Below are 13,166 nucleotides of genomic sequence, written 5' to 3' on the forward strand. Positions count from 1 at the left end.
GACGGGGCCAGCCCCCCCACGGCCAGGAGGCCTTGCTAGAGGCTTCCTGGTGGCCCCGGGGAGAGCCGGATGGGCCCCAGGGCAGGTCACTGATAAGCCCGGCCTGATCCGGGTTGGGGGCCAGACGTGGGGGTGCACTGGGGCCACCTCTTGTTCCTGAAGTCCTTGGGGCCCCATTCGGTCCTCGCAGACGCCCTGTCAAAAGGGTGTCCCATTCTGCAGGCGGCAGTGAGGCCCAGAGGGGGCCTGGCACGGTCTCTGCTCACAGGGCGGGGAGACCAGAGCTCTGCTGCCTGGGCCAGGCGGGCATCTGTTTGGGGGTCTGCGGACCCAGCGTGGAATCCCGGCCTCACCTGCCCACTCAGTGGTGTGGTGCTGGTCCTCCCTTTCCCGGGGCTTACTCATCTGTAAGATGGGACCCCCGGGAGGGGCAGATCCGATGCCGTGTGCGGCTCCTGCATGGCCATGGGCGCTAGAGGAGTGGCAGTCGCAGAAGAAGCAGCAGCGGGGGCCGGGGGGGGAGCGGAGGACGATAATCCCAGACGGTTTGGCGTCTCCCAGACACCAGGCACGGTGGCCGGGCTCTCTGACGTAGCTCCGGCCTGACCTGGCAGGGGCGCAGACAAGTGGGCTGGGGGGGGGGGCGTGGACAGCCGGGCCCAGGGGTTCCCGACGTCCACCTACGGCATCCTGGGGAGCTCACGGCTTTTTTTCTTGACAGGTTATCAAAGTCGGAAAATCGGTATAATTTAATTCTATAAAATCCATGGGCTAGTGTGGCATAGAGCAGCTCAGGGAAGGGGGTGAGGTGCTGGGGCTCCACGTGCGGGGTCGTGCCTGTGAGGTGCTCCCGGTGTGGATCCTGAGGTGGAAGGTTGTTTCGGGGCCCTGGATCAGGCTGTGGGGTTCCCATCCCCGCACTGGGCTCTGTGCCTGTTTCCTCCTCCGTCGGGGGCGGGATGACGATGGCCCCCCCGGGCAGGCAAGGGCGTTTACACAGCCTCCCTGAGGACAGCGGCTGGCGCATGACGGGGGAGCACTGTGAGCAGAGCCCGGGGTCTGCGGCAGCGGCTGCAGGGCCAGCCCCCCCTCCCCCCACCATGCCCTCTGCCTTCTGCCCTCCTGCTGTAGGCGGGCCTCAGGTGATGTGAGGATTGGATACAGTGAGGCCAGGAGTGTGTTCTCTGGGGCCCAGGGGTCTGGGAGCCCCATAGGGGGCGGCCTGAAGCCCCGGGGGCTCCCTCGACTGCCAGGATCTGTGGACATGGGCACTGGCCAGTGGCTGTTCCTGTTCCTGGTGGCGAGACCCAGCTGCCCCCCCATCTGGCTGCCCCCCCCGCCCCGTCCTGCCCCCCAGCAAGAACTGACCAGGTGGCTTCTCACTGAGCCCCGTGGTCGCTCAGCTACAGGCTTGAATGCTGAGTGTGCTGGCGGTTCTAACCTAGATGACCCCGGAAACCAGGCAGAACCCTGCAGTGCAGGCGGCCTAGCGCGGTTAGACTGTGGCAGGTTTGCAGAGCCTCCCTCTTGTGGTCCTGGGGCTCTGTGGAGCTTTTCCTTCAAACCTCATGACCTCAGTGTGTCCAGCTGTGAAGAGGAAAGCTGCATCAGGGGGCCCAGCTCCCCCACGTGGCCTCCCCGGTGCTGCTGCTGCTCTGCCTCTCAGCTCCTCTGGGGGGGGCCCTCTGGGTCCTGCCCCAGGACAAGGCCCCACTGCCTGGGCATCCCAGCCCTTCCCGCCTCTCGTCCTTCCCTGACTTGGGGGCCCCACTGAGCGGGGCCGAGGGACAGCGCAGCGCCCAGGTACTGCCGAACCACCACCCGGCCCACTGACCGGCTCTCATCCTCTCCCCAGGGCAGAGCGGCTTGGGGAAGTCCACCTTGATCAATACCCTTTTCAAGTCCCAAAATCAGCCCGGAAGTCGGTGCAGCCCACCTCGGAGGAACGCATCCCCAAGACCATTGAGATCAAGTCCATCACGCACGGTGAGTGCCGGGGTGGGGCTGGGGGTGTTTGTTGACACGGGGTGTGGGGTGCTGCATCCTGAGTGGCCAGGTTGAAAGTCCGGGTCAGGGATGGTCTCCGGGAGCCCTGTAGGCCCTGGTTGGAGGGAGCCCCCTGGAGACAACTGAGTTTTACAGCAAAACCCATGGGTAGGAGCTGCCCAAGTCAGCAGTCACCAGGCCCTGCCGGAGGCGGTCCTCCCTGTGCATCACCTGGGGGATCGTCGCAGGTCCCCGGGGGGGCACCCCAAACGGGCCTTGGTGGGGCCGGGCTGGTCAGGTTCCTCCCAGGCAGGACCCAGCCTACCCCAGGTTGTCTGTGGGGGTCCAGGGTTTCCCCCTGAGCTTGGTGGGCTCTGTGATTCTGCAGATATTGAGGAGAAGGGCGTCCGCATGAAGCTCACGGTCATCGACACGCCGGGCTTTGGGGACCACATCAACAATGAGAAACTGGTGAGGACCCCTGGGGTTGCCACTGCTGGAGGAGCGAGCGCCCTGACGGCCGCCGGGGCCTGTCTCGCGGCGGCCTGCTCCTCTGCTGAACCCTCCGCGGCCCCCAGATCCTGGGCCAGCGTGCGGTTTCCCCTGAGACTCGTGACCCCCCGCACCTGCTGGGGTCAAGGGTCAGCACGGGAGGCTGGGCTGGGGAGCTCTCGGGGGAGGCTGTGGTCTCTGCTCAGACGGCCCCGCAGCCCGGGTCCTCACACTGGCAGGCCGAGGATGGGGGCTGGGACGTTGGGGGAGAACGGGCAGGAGCCGTGCCCGGAGCCGTGCCCCGGGGCGGGCTGACGGGGCCTGTGCTGGCAGCTGGCAGCCGATCATGAAGTTCATCAACGACCAGTACGAGAAGTACCTGCAGGAGGAGGTCAACATCAACCGGAAGAAGCGCATCCCGGACACGCGCGTGCACTGCTGCCTCTACTTCATAATCCCCGCCACCGGCCACTCGTGAGTCCCCCGCGGAGCCCGGGCCGTGTCCGTGATGGCCCCTGTCGCTGTGCGGGAAGAGCGGGTTACAGCTCTGCTCCCGGTGGAAGACGGTGGCCGCCACTCGGGGTCCCTGCAGTGCTGTCCCCATGCCTTCCCAGGACGGGCTTCCGGTTGGGGGCGGTGGCACACTGGAGCCAGTGGGCCAGGCTCTGGGGGGCACCCTGGGCAGTGGCCTGTCCTGGAGCCCTGGCTGGGTGGGCCCAGAGCTGCTGGGGGCTTTCCTTCCCCCACTCCCTCCTCTCCCCTCCGAGGGGACCCCTCGCCCAGGACGGGGCTTCTGTCTGGTAAATGCCCTCTTCCTCCTTCTTTGTCCCTTGTGTCCCTTCTTTCTGGCGAATGTCCCTTCTTCTTCCTGTCCCTTGCTTAGGGTTTGGCCAGCCATGGCCTTACCCGTGTGTCCACACCTGGGAGCCCCCCCGCGGACACCTGAGGGCCCTTTTCTCAGCTGGAGGCAGCCCTGCCTGCCTCGTTCTGTCGCCGTCCGTCCGTCCCCCTCAGCTTGTCGCTCACCCACACCATTCTGCTTCAGCCTCAGGCCCCTGGACATCGAGTTCATGAAGCGCCTCAGCAAAGTCGTCAACATCGTCCCTGTCATCGCCAAGGCCGACACGCTGACCCTGGAGGAGAGGGTCTACTTCAAACAGCGGGTAGGGCTCTCCACCTCCAGCCAGGCTGTCGGACGCAACCCGCCAGCCTTCCTCGGGGCGCGAGCAAGCCCAGAGCGGGCGGGGTTAGGTGGCCGCGTCCTCCGCCGCCGCAGTCCCACTCCAGGCCGCCGTCTCCGCAGGAAGGTGCGCCCGGGCCTGCGGCTTCCCGACAGGCCGCACGTCAGAGCCACCTGGGGAGCCGGGAGGACGAGGCCCGCTGGGCCCCACGGAGCCTCCACCCCCCGGTGGGCATGAGCGGGGAGGCCCCTAGGTCTCATCCCCAGAGCGCTGGCCGTGCTCAGAGCCGTGGCCCCGGGTGCGGGGATTTTCCCAGCAGGCTGAGGGGAGGACTGTGCCCTCGCCGTGGGCGCGTCTGCCGGAGGGAGCGGGCCACTGGGGGTCGGTGCCGGGGGCAGAAATGACGGGTGTGTGCGGCGCATCCGCGCGTGGGGGAGCCGGGGCAGCAAACGGTGGGGACAGTCGGACACAGGCAGGTGCACGCCGGGCTGCTGCGGGGTCCCGGGCAGCACCCCAGGCCCCGCCGTGACAGAGGGTTTCCAGGTGGAGCTCGAGGGACAACTCGCCATCCCAGAGCTGCTGTCTCCGGGGTGTGCCAGCCTACAGAGGGAGGACAGGGAGACGGCTTGGGACTCCGGCGGCTGCACCTGGCTCCCGGCGGGCCTGCAGCTCCCCCTCCTCCACTCGGGAGGCTTGAGAACTGGAGTATGAGGGTCACCAGCCCCGTAGAGCCTGCCCTTGGCCCCAGGCTGGGCCCCCTCACTTTCTGGAGGTCACAGTGTGGGCCAATCCCAGTGGGTCAGTCCAGCCTGCTGTGCGGACGGCACCCACATCTCTCCCCTCCGGATCCCCAGATCACCGCGGACCTGCTGTCCAACGGCATCGACGTGTACCCCCCAGAAGGAGTTTGACGAGGACCCGGAGGACCGGCTGGTGAATGAGAAGTTCCGAGTGAGTGCATTGGCCGTTCCCGGAGGCCCCCGATTCCTGCTAGAGGCCACGGCAGGGTCTTCGTACTGCTCCAGTGGGACTGGGGAAGCGAGTGGGATGGGCCTGAGCCATGGGAACGTGTTCTCTGGGCCGGAAGGAGTCAGAGCCCAAGTGTTCACATGGGGCTCTCTCGGGCCAAGGGTCTCCGTTCTTGGGGGCCCCGGGCTCAGGGCAGCTCCTCCCCGGGGCCCAGGAAGCTCACTGGCCTTCGCACACACGTGACCTGTGCTGCCTGTCCTTCCCTAGGAGATGATCCCGTTCGCCGTGGTGGGCAGTGACCACGAGTAACCAAGTGAACGGGAAGAGGATCCTTGGCAGGAAAACCAAATGGGGCACCATCGAAGGTAATTGTCAAGCTGCTGGGGTCTCCAGATCAGAAAACTCAAGCCTCTTCTGCCAGCCTGGAGCTTGGGCACCCAGGCCCCAGCCGGGTGCTCCCGGGGCCTCATCTGTGGCATCGCCACACTCAGCCGCCGGGAGGGGGCCAGTGGCTTGTCTGGGGCCCATGGCCGTTAGCTGATGGAGCTGTGCCTTCACCCCGATCTCCCAGGGGACAGGGAAGTATCCAGAGAGAAAAGGAAGGAGCCCTGAGGGGTCCTGCTGAGTTCTGGGTTTTGGTGTTTCATAGCCATGCTGTGTGACCTTGGGCAAGTTGCTCCACCTCTCTGGGCCTAGGACAGTGCTGGGGAATAGCGCTGTGAGAACAGCTGTGAGAACCAAATGGCGCGCCCCCTGCCAAGGTTTCCGGGACCCCACATCTTGTTGTCCTGCGCTGCTGTAACGGATGACTGAGACTGGGTGGCTTGAAACGGAAACGTCTTCTCCTGGTTCTGGAGGCCAGAAGTTAAGGCATCAGTATGGCTGGTTCCTTTCAGAGCCCCTGAGGGAGAACGTGCTCCAGGCCCCTCTCCTGGTGGCTGTCAGCCATCCTCCGTGTGTCCCTTGGGGGCGGTCCGGCAGTCCCCACTCAGCCTTCGGACTGTGTCTCTGTTTCTTGCTCAGGAGGCCATCTGCCTGTCATTGGCTTAGCTTCCCCTGAAATCCATGGTGATCCCCTCTTAGGGTCTTTACCTTAATTACATCTTCAAAAAAAAACTCTCCAAGTAGTCCCCATTCATAGGTGCCGAGGGCGTCGGCTGTTGGACATGGTTTGGGGGACACAGTTGAACCCCCTTTGGGTGGTGGTGCCCGCGGCAGGCTGCTCTGGGCACCACTTTCACCCTCCGCTCTGTCCGTCTCCCTCTGTAGATTAGAGGATGCAGAATGGACAGGTTCGAAGGTCCACGTTGTCTTTGTTCCCGTGGCTGAGGGCCCGGCGTGGACAGGTCTGGAAGGTGCTCACCAGCCGCCGGGCCCCTGTCTCCCACCCCCCACCCCCGTGACACCGGGCGAGTCCCTCGATCCCCCAGGCCTCAGTCTTCATCTTCACCATCCTTAAGATGGGTGCTGTGTGTCAGGACCTTAGCAAAATGACGGACTGTCTCAGACTTGTGAAACTTTGGGGCAGCAAACGCCCTTAAGAAAGGGATCCTTGCGACACGGGACAGGGAGCTCCCTCCCTCTGTGCCTGCTCATTTTACATACGTTATCCCGATGCCTGCTTAACTCCCCCTCCCGCTCCCACCCCTGCGGCTGACCCTGCACCCTCCTGCAGAGAGGACCAGGCTGTGGCACCCAAGGGTTCGCCCCTGCCCTGCCAAAGCCTGGGCAAGGCGTGGAGCGGCCCACAGACCCGCTGCAGGGTGTTTTCCAGCGTCCTCTGATCTGCGCTTCCGCAGCCCTCCCCTCCTCTAGGGGTGTCTCTGCGGCCGCTCAGGTCCCGGCCACGTGGGCGGTCTCTCTGTCAGGCTTACCTCATCTCTACCCCATGCTCTTCATCTCTACCCCATGCTCTTCAGGAACTCTTGGCGCAGGGTGCCTGTTCTGGGGGGTGGAGAAGTGTGGGATCAGAAGGGCCCATGGGGGGGGGGACTGGGGACACAGCTGCCCCAGGGCTGGATCCACCTCTGCTGCCCCCCCTGGTGGCCAACTCCGGCCCACAGGCTCACCTTGGGGTTGTGAAAGAAATGGCCCTGTGGCCCCCTATAGGGGACCGTTTGCAGGGGTGGTGGGTCTCCCGCAGCCTTCGTGAGCACCCCGGAGATTTCTGCTCTCCCCCCCCCCTCCGCGTCCATCCAGCCGGACCCCGCACTGAGCTAGCGGCTCTTCCTCTCCTGGGCCTTGCCTGCTCTAACTGACCCGAGGCCGGGCCGCCCTGTGCTCTTCCCCGGCCAGCCTGGTGAACGTGCCCGCTGTCCTCCTCGTCCCTCAGTCCCTGGTCCTGTTTCTTTGATCCTGGTTTTCGCCGTCCTGAGACGGTGCACCCATCCTCGGAAACTGCCTGGCGTGTTCAGGAGGAGGGTGGGGTGGGAGAGAGCTCGTGGTTAGCTCATCGGGGAGGTGGGTGGCGTTGGAGTCCCACCTTACAGAGAGGAGGAAACTGAGGGTCAGAGAGGCCAGGAGAGGCAGCAGCCCCCACGCGCACACTCCCAGCCATGGGGCTCCCATCTTCCCGCCAGCTCTTTTCCACTTCACGTCAGTAGCAATGCTGCGTGTGAGTCTGTCGGCAGAAGGTTCTAGTGCGGGCACAGCCCCGTGCCGGTGGGAGGAGGGCCGGGCTGTGGCGGGCAGGCCGCCATGGGAAGAAAATCGCAGGGCTTGGCAAGGGGGGGGACCCTGGGGCCTTTCGGGGCTTTTTCTCCCCAGCTTCCTGGGGGGCGATGGGGGAGACAGGCCCATTCCCTGCGCTCTGAGCCCCGATGCCCCAAGACCACAGACGGGGAGGCCTGGTGGTGTGTTGGGTGCATGAAGGTTTGATGACACACATGAGTCATGCAGCAGAGCCCTCGGGGGCGCGGGGACACTGCCTCTCGGGGGGACCTGGAGGCATCTGGGGGGCCGGTCCTCCCACGTCCACAGAGCTGACTGCTGTCCTGCAGCCCGTGCTTTGGGCATCGGCATGTAGCCGGGCAGCGTAGGGTTCCTGAGCTCAGTGGCAGTGGTGACCAGCATGGGAGAAGGCCCAGCAGGGCCCAGGTTCCCTAAATGCCACCCTTTGGTCCCTGCCTGGTTCCATTGTCACCACTCCCTGTTTTCAGGGTCCCCTGGGACGTGCTGCTCTTCTCAGGAGATGCCCCTCCCCCAGCTCCCAGTGAGGAGCAGTGGCCCTAGTGGCCCTGCTGGACGGGAACCCTCTGGGGGGTGGGCGCCTGGCAGGGCCTGCCTCAGGGTGTGTCTGCAGAGTCCGGTGCCTGTGGGAGCCCAGTGCTCCCCTGTGGGGTGGGGACTCCCACCCCCACCAGCCCACCCACCCACCCACCCAGGCTTCTCTTGGCTCCTGAACTACTGGGGGGGGGAGGGGAGAGGCAGGGCGGGGGGAGGGGCTTCGAGTGACCTTAAAGCTCTTTTTGTCTCCTCAGTCGAGAACACCACCCACTGTGAGTTTGCGTACCTTCGGGACCTCCTCATCAGGTGAGAGAGGGCTGTGGGGTGTTGGGTCTTGGCCCCCCGAAGGCCCTGAGAGGGCCTGAAGTCAGGTGTCCGGGCAGTGGGGGAGCAGCCAGAGGTGCTGGACAGTAGCTGACCCGTCCTCCCCCAGGAGGACCTCGGAAGCCCATTGTCTAAAAAAACAGCTCCGTGGAAATGAAGCAGAAGTTAAAATCCTTCTTAATCTGTGTGAAGACCCCCCCGCCCCCGGGAGGGAAGAGGGCTTGGTTCTCGGCAGTGCAGCCTTGGGGCCCCGGGGGTCTCTCGTGCCGGGCATGGAGATCGTGTCCCCCATCCCCATCCCAGTGTCTTCTGACCCCACCACTCTGACCTGGCTGAGGCTTTCCCTTAGTTTTTCCTTGAGCTCAGATAGGGAGTGGCCGCCCTTAAGTCGTTTAGAGAAGGTGCTTTGTTGTGGCTGGGTCTGGGCGGGTGATGAGACAGTGGGGGCATCTGCCGTGGTACCAGGAGCTCCTGGCTTCTCTGTTAGCAGATGGGTGCATTCTAGGCATTAAGTGGCCGTCCCTGGGTGGGGGCGGCTCTTGGTTTGGGGGTGGACTGTGGCTTCTGGGAGTGACCCCACTGTGTTGGACAGCCTGACTGCCCAAGACACCCACTAGGCCCTTCCGAGTCTCCTGTTGGGCTGTGAGAGAGGGGGAACCTGGGGCATAGGACTGATGAGCAGGGTCGACCCGCACTCCAGCTCAGGGTGTAGCCCCAGGACCTGGTGCTTCTTGGTGGCAGCAAGGACATTTGAACGCTGTTCCCTCTGAGTGTGCACCCAGCCCCTACCCTTGGACTGGGGCCACAGGCTTGGCACGGAGAGAAGGGGGCCGTGTGCGTTAGAACATAGGTGTTCCGAGAGGGTCTGGGTCACTGTGGAAACTGCTTTTCCCCCACGCCCCCTGCCGTACCCCAGCCTGGGCCCACTTGGCTGGGGCCTTACAAGCCCTCCTGGGGGGCCCCTGAAAACCCAGGCAGGAGGGATGGGGGTGCTGGGGGAGCAGGCAGTGGGAGTCCGGCTCCGGCCCTGTGGGGTCAGTGCCCCGTGTCCCCCCATGCCCCCCCCAGGACGCACATGCAGAACATCAAGGACATCACCAGCAGCATCCACTTCGAAGAGCCTACCGTGTGAAGCGTCTGCACGAGGGCAGCAACGCCATGGCCAACGGCGTCGAGGAAAAAGGGGCCCGAGGCCCAGGAGATGTAGACCCACCCTGCCCTGGGACCCGCCCCTCCCCCGCCCTTTCCAGCACCGCCCCCAGGCCCGCCCACGTGCCCCGTTTTATTTTATATAATTTCCTCCACTTGCGTCGCTCTCCGCCCCTTCACACGCCGCCCAGTAACGAGGTCACATGCGCCCTCCTGCGTGTGTGCGTCCTTAGCCGCTCCGTGCGGGGCCTGGACCTGGTCCCCCCGGGACGGGAGGGGCAGGAGAGGGGCCTCTGGCCCAGCGCCAGGCCCCAGTCTCTGAGCAAGGCAGGCCTGGGCGGGGCGGGTCGGTGGGGGGGGGCGGCCTGGCCGGCCTGGAGCCCCTTCCTGCCTGCTCTCCCTACCCGGCCCAGGCCATAACTCAGACCCGTAACTCAGACATCCTCCTCCCCCCTGGCCTCCCGCCCCAGGGGAGACTAGTTAATTCCATGAGATGCAAGTTGCCAATTGCTTAGAAGCGGGGAGGCCCGGCAGTGCCCGCCCGCGAGCCCGTCCTGCAGCAGAAAGTGCCTTTATCTCAGCCGTCCACGAGCCCGCCTTCTCTCCCCCGCTGTCCCCGCCGCCGGCACTGGGGGACACATCGGGGAGAGAGGGAGGTGTGTCTTCATCTCTCCACCCCCCCCCACTTTGATTGAGCATGCAGGGGAAGGGAACCAGATACCCCCCACTCCAGCCCCGCCCCGTGATTTGGGGGAAGGTCCCCAGCAGGTGAAATCCGGTGGAGGTGCTGAGGGAGAGGATGTGTGACCATGTGGGAAGGAGGGGGCTGGGCCGTTCAGAGCGGCCCAGGTGACCCCAGCGCCTGCCTGCACCGCCCCACGTGACTGCGAGAGTGTTTCTGTCTGTCTGTCTGTCTGTCTGGATATCTCTGGCCTAAGATGCTCCGCCCGGGGTACACCCATTCAGCCCTCCTGGGCCAGGCTTTGCTCTGACACCTTGACCCCGGGAGCTTTTGTCACCCCTAAATATGCCTGGGTTCCCGCACCCCAGAGCCCATCGTAAATACGCCCGCCCCGCCCCAAGGAGGGAGAGGTCAGGAGGCAGGTGTGCGTGGGCCCTCACTGGGCTGCAGCCCAGGCTGGCTTCTTTGCAGGGGAGGGAAGGGGATGCAGACAGGCCTGTGCGGGGGAGTGTGTGTGTGTGCGTGTGCGCACCACGTGTGTGCGTGTGTACGATGTCCTTGCATTGTGTTGTTCCCTCCCCACCTAAGACAGGAAGGACCCCTTAGCGAAACCGTTGTACTTGCCGAATTGCCCACGTTTTTGCCAAAACCCAGACTGCGAAGGAAACCTCCACCTTTGGCGGCGGGGCGAGGGCGCGGGGGGCAGCCTCGGGCGGGCCGGACTCGCTTTCCTTCTCTGTAGCCAGATCTCGGCAAATGGTGTTTGTTCACCGGCACCTGTTTCCACAGTGGCCTTTTGCTATGTGCCTCCTGAGAAATTCATCTTTTGTATAAATAACAAGGTCTTGAGACTGTATTTCCTGAAATAAATGTCCAAACGCAAACCTGCCTACCTGGGTTCGGGGGGGGGGGGCACGTGCTCCTCTTCTCTCCTGATCCCAGAGGCGCGGTTCCCCGCGGGAGAAAGCCGGCCTGGGCGTGCTTGCGGGGGGCTCTTCAACCTCGTGATGGGGAAGCCGGGTGTCGGGGAGGTCAGAATTTGCCCGCGGGTATGTGGAAAGCCAAGGGCAAAGCTTTTTCCGAATGGATAAGGAGGGCGGGAAGTTTCCCACCGCGAGGCCCCGCAAGCCTCTTCCGTTCCTGTATTGTCGGAAATAAAGTTTCTCTAGTTCAGTTTTGTCCTATCAGATCGAACCGTAGAAACTGGTCAGAATTTGACCAGTAATTCCCTACCAGTGGCTTGTTCCTGGGAGAACGCGGCCCCGAAGAGAGGGAGAGGTTCCGGAGGCTGCCATGGGCGCCTGGCTCTGCACGACAGCCCTCCCCCCTTGCCCCGGGGTGTTGGGGGCCGGAGCCCTTTTCTGGGCATAACGCTACCAACCCTGAGCCGGGCCGTCTCAAACGGCGGAAATCATTCTGTCCTGGTTCCTGAGGCTGAATGTCCGTGGCGGGCGTGCGGCAGGCTGTCCTTTGCCCCGGCCTGCGCCGGCTTTCCTTCCTCCTTGTAGACGAGAAACCGATTTTGCGGAAGGCACCCCTGTTGGTTTGGGGCCCCTCTTCAGGATGGGTTCGTCTCCTCAGTTCCATCGGCAAAGACCCTGTCCTCCAAATAAGGCCGAGGAGTTCTGAGGTTCTGTCTGAGGACAATGAACTGGGGGCAGGGGCAAGTGCTCTTCAACCAGGGCATCCAGTAACAGCCCCCTCCGTCGCTGGGCCCCAGGGACACAAGGGGGCGTGCAGAGGGCCCCGCAGCAGGGCGCGGATGTGGGTTCAAGGTCGGCTTGTTCTGCGGAAGGTCAGTGGGTTTCGTGTGCAAATGATATCAGTGGGCGGAGGCCCCATGAACCGCGGGCCTTCTGGGGTCTGTGGGTCTGTCCGGCACTGTGGCGCCGACCCCGTGCTGGGGGGGCACGGGAGGACAGAATCAGACCAGGGCGGAGCTGTGGGACGCTTCAGGGAGGGGTTCTTCTCAGGGCTCTTCCCAGCTCTCAGCGAGGACGTCCTTGAAACTTCTTGACAAGGGGCTGAGGCTTCAGCCCTCCTCCAGTCCCTCCGATCCAGGACTGAAACCACACCCCCATTTTCCACACCTGCTGGACCCCGTTGTCCCGGCAGCTGCTTTCTTGTGGCCTGATTCCCCCCCCCCCCCCCCAGGGCCCACACGCCCTCGTTTGCGCAAGCCTTGATTCCGTTGCCGGATCGGCATCTGGCTTCTTCTCCCCCAGGGGCTGGCTTTACTGGGTCTGGCCAGTTCCCCCGTCCCTGGCGCTGCGGTCCCTCACTCACCAGCTGACGGGGACCAGGACATGGGGCTTTGCCCATCCCCCTGCACGTCCCTCCACGGGCAGCCCAGGAATGCCGTGGCGATGGGGATCTCCTCCCACCCAAGAAAGACAATCCCCTGCTCTGCCATCTGCGTGACCAGCTGTCCCAGTTCTACCTGGACACGTGTGGTTTTCCAGGCATCTGGAACTTTCAAGTGCTCTAAAACCTAGAAGGTCCTGGTGATGCCGGACACGTTGCTTACCCTGTGAGACCCCACACCACCCTGACCCCTCCCACCGATCAAGGTCATGGTCTTGGACGCCTCCGCCCAAGGGGCTCTTAAGGAGTTGGGCTGGTGCAAAGATTTATCCTGGGGTGAGCAGGGGGCCTCCACGGCCAGCGCCAGAGCGTCAGACCTGGCGTTCTGAGCACCTGTGGGGGGTGGGGTGTGATGTCCCCATTGGGGGGGGTTCTGTGACCAGGTTGTCCCGTGGTCCCACATTCCCTGCTCGGTGGCTGCAGTGTTTTTGACAAGCCAGGAGAAGGATTCAGTTGTTAATGGGGCAAGTTTTTGAGGGGGAGGGGGTGCTTGTCCAGACCCTCCCTTGTGTATGCCCTGCATTCCCGGGGGAACCATGCGGGTGGCCCCCACCAGGGGGGAGAAAACCAGAGTGGTGTGAAATCCGGCTAAAGGGTCTCTCTTCAGATCTGTATTTAGGGATTGTGCCCCTCTTATTGTCACAACGTGACATGAACAAGCGAATTTTGTGTTGCCAATGTGGGAGATGCCAGTGGGGAAAAAACAAACCCACAAGGAAATGAAAAACCTACCATCCTTCTAGAGCCCGTTCTGGGGGGCGGGGCTGGCGTCATTCTCATCTTGGTTCCTCGGC

The 13,166-nt window shown here is 63.9% G+C and overlaps 1 pseudogene; it reads left to right on the forward strand.

Annotated features, from left to right (window-relative positions):
• The window catches only part of LOC123386956, a 93,275-nt pseudogene extending 83,603 nt beyond the window's left edge, over positions 1-9,672 (forward strand).
• The last annotated feature ends 3,494 nt before the right edge of the window (positions 9,673-13,166 follow it).

Source organism: Mustela putorius, unplaced genomic scaffold (genome assembly GCF_011764305.1).
Source record: "Mustela putorius furo isolate JIRA1106 unplaced genomic scaffold, ASM1176430v1.1 tig00001165_pilon_pilon_pilon, whole genome shotgun sequence".
In the NCBI taxonomy this organism is placed as follows: Eukaryota; Metazoa; Chordata; class Mammalia; order Carnivora; family Mustelidae; genus Mustela; species Mustela putorius.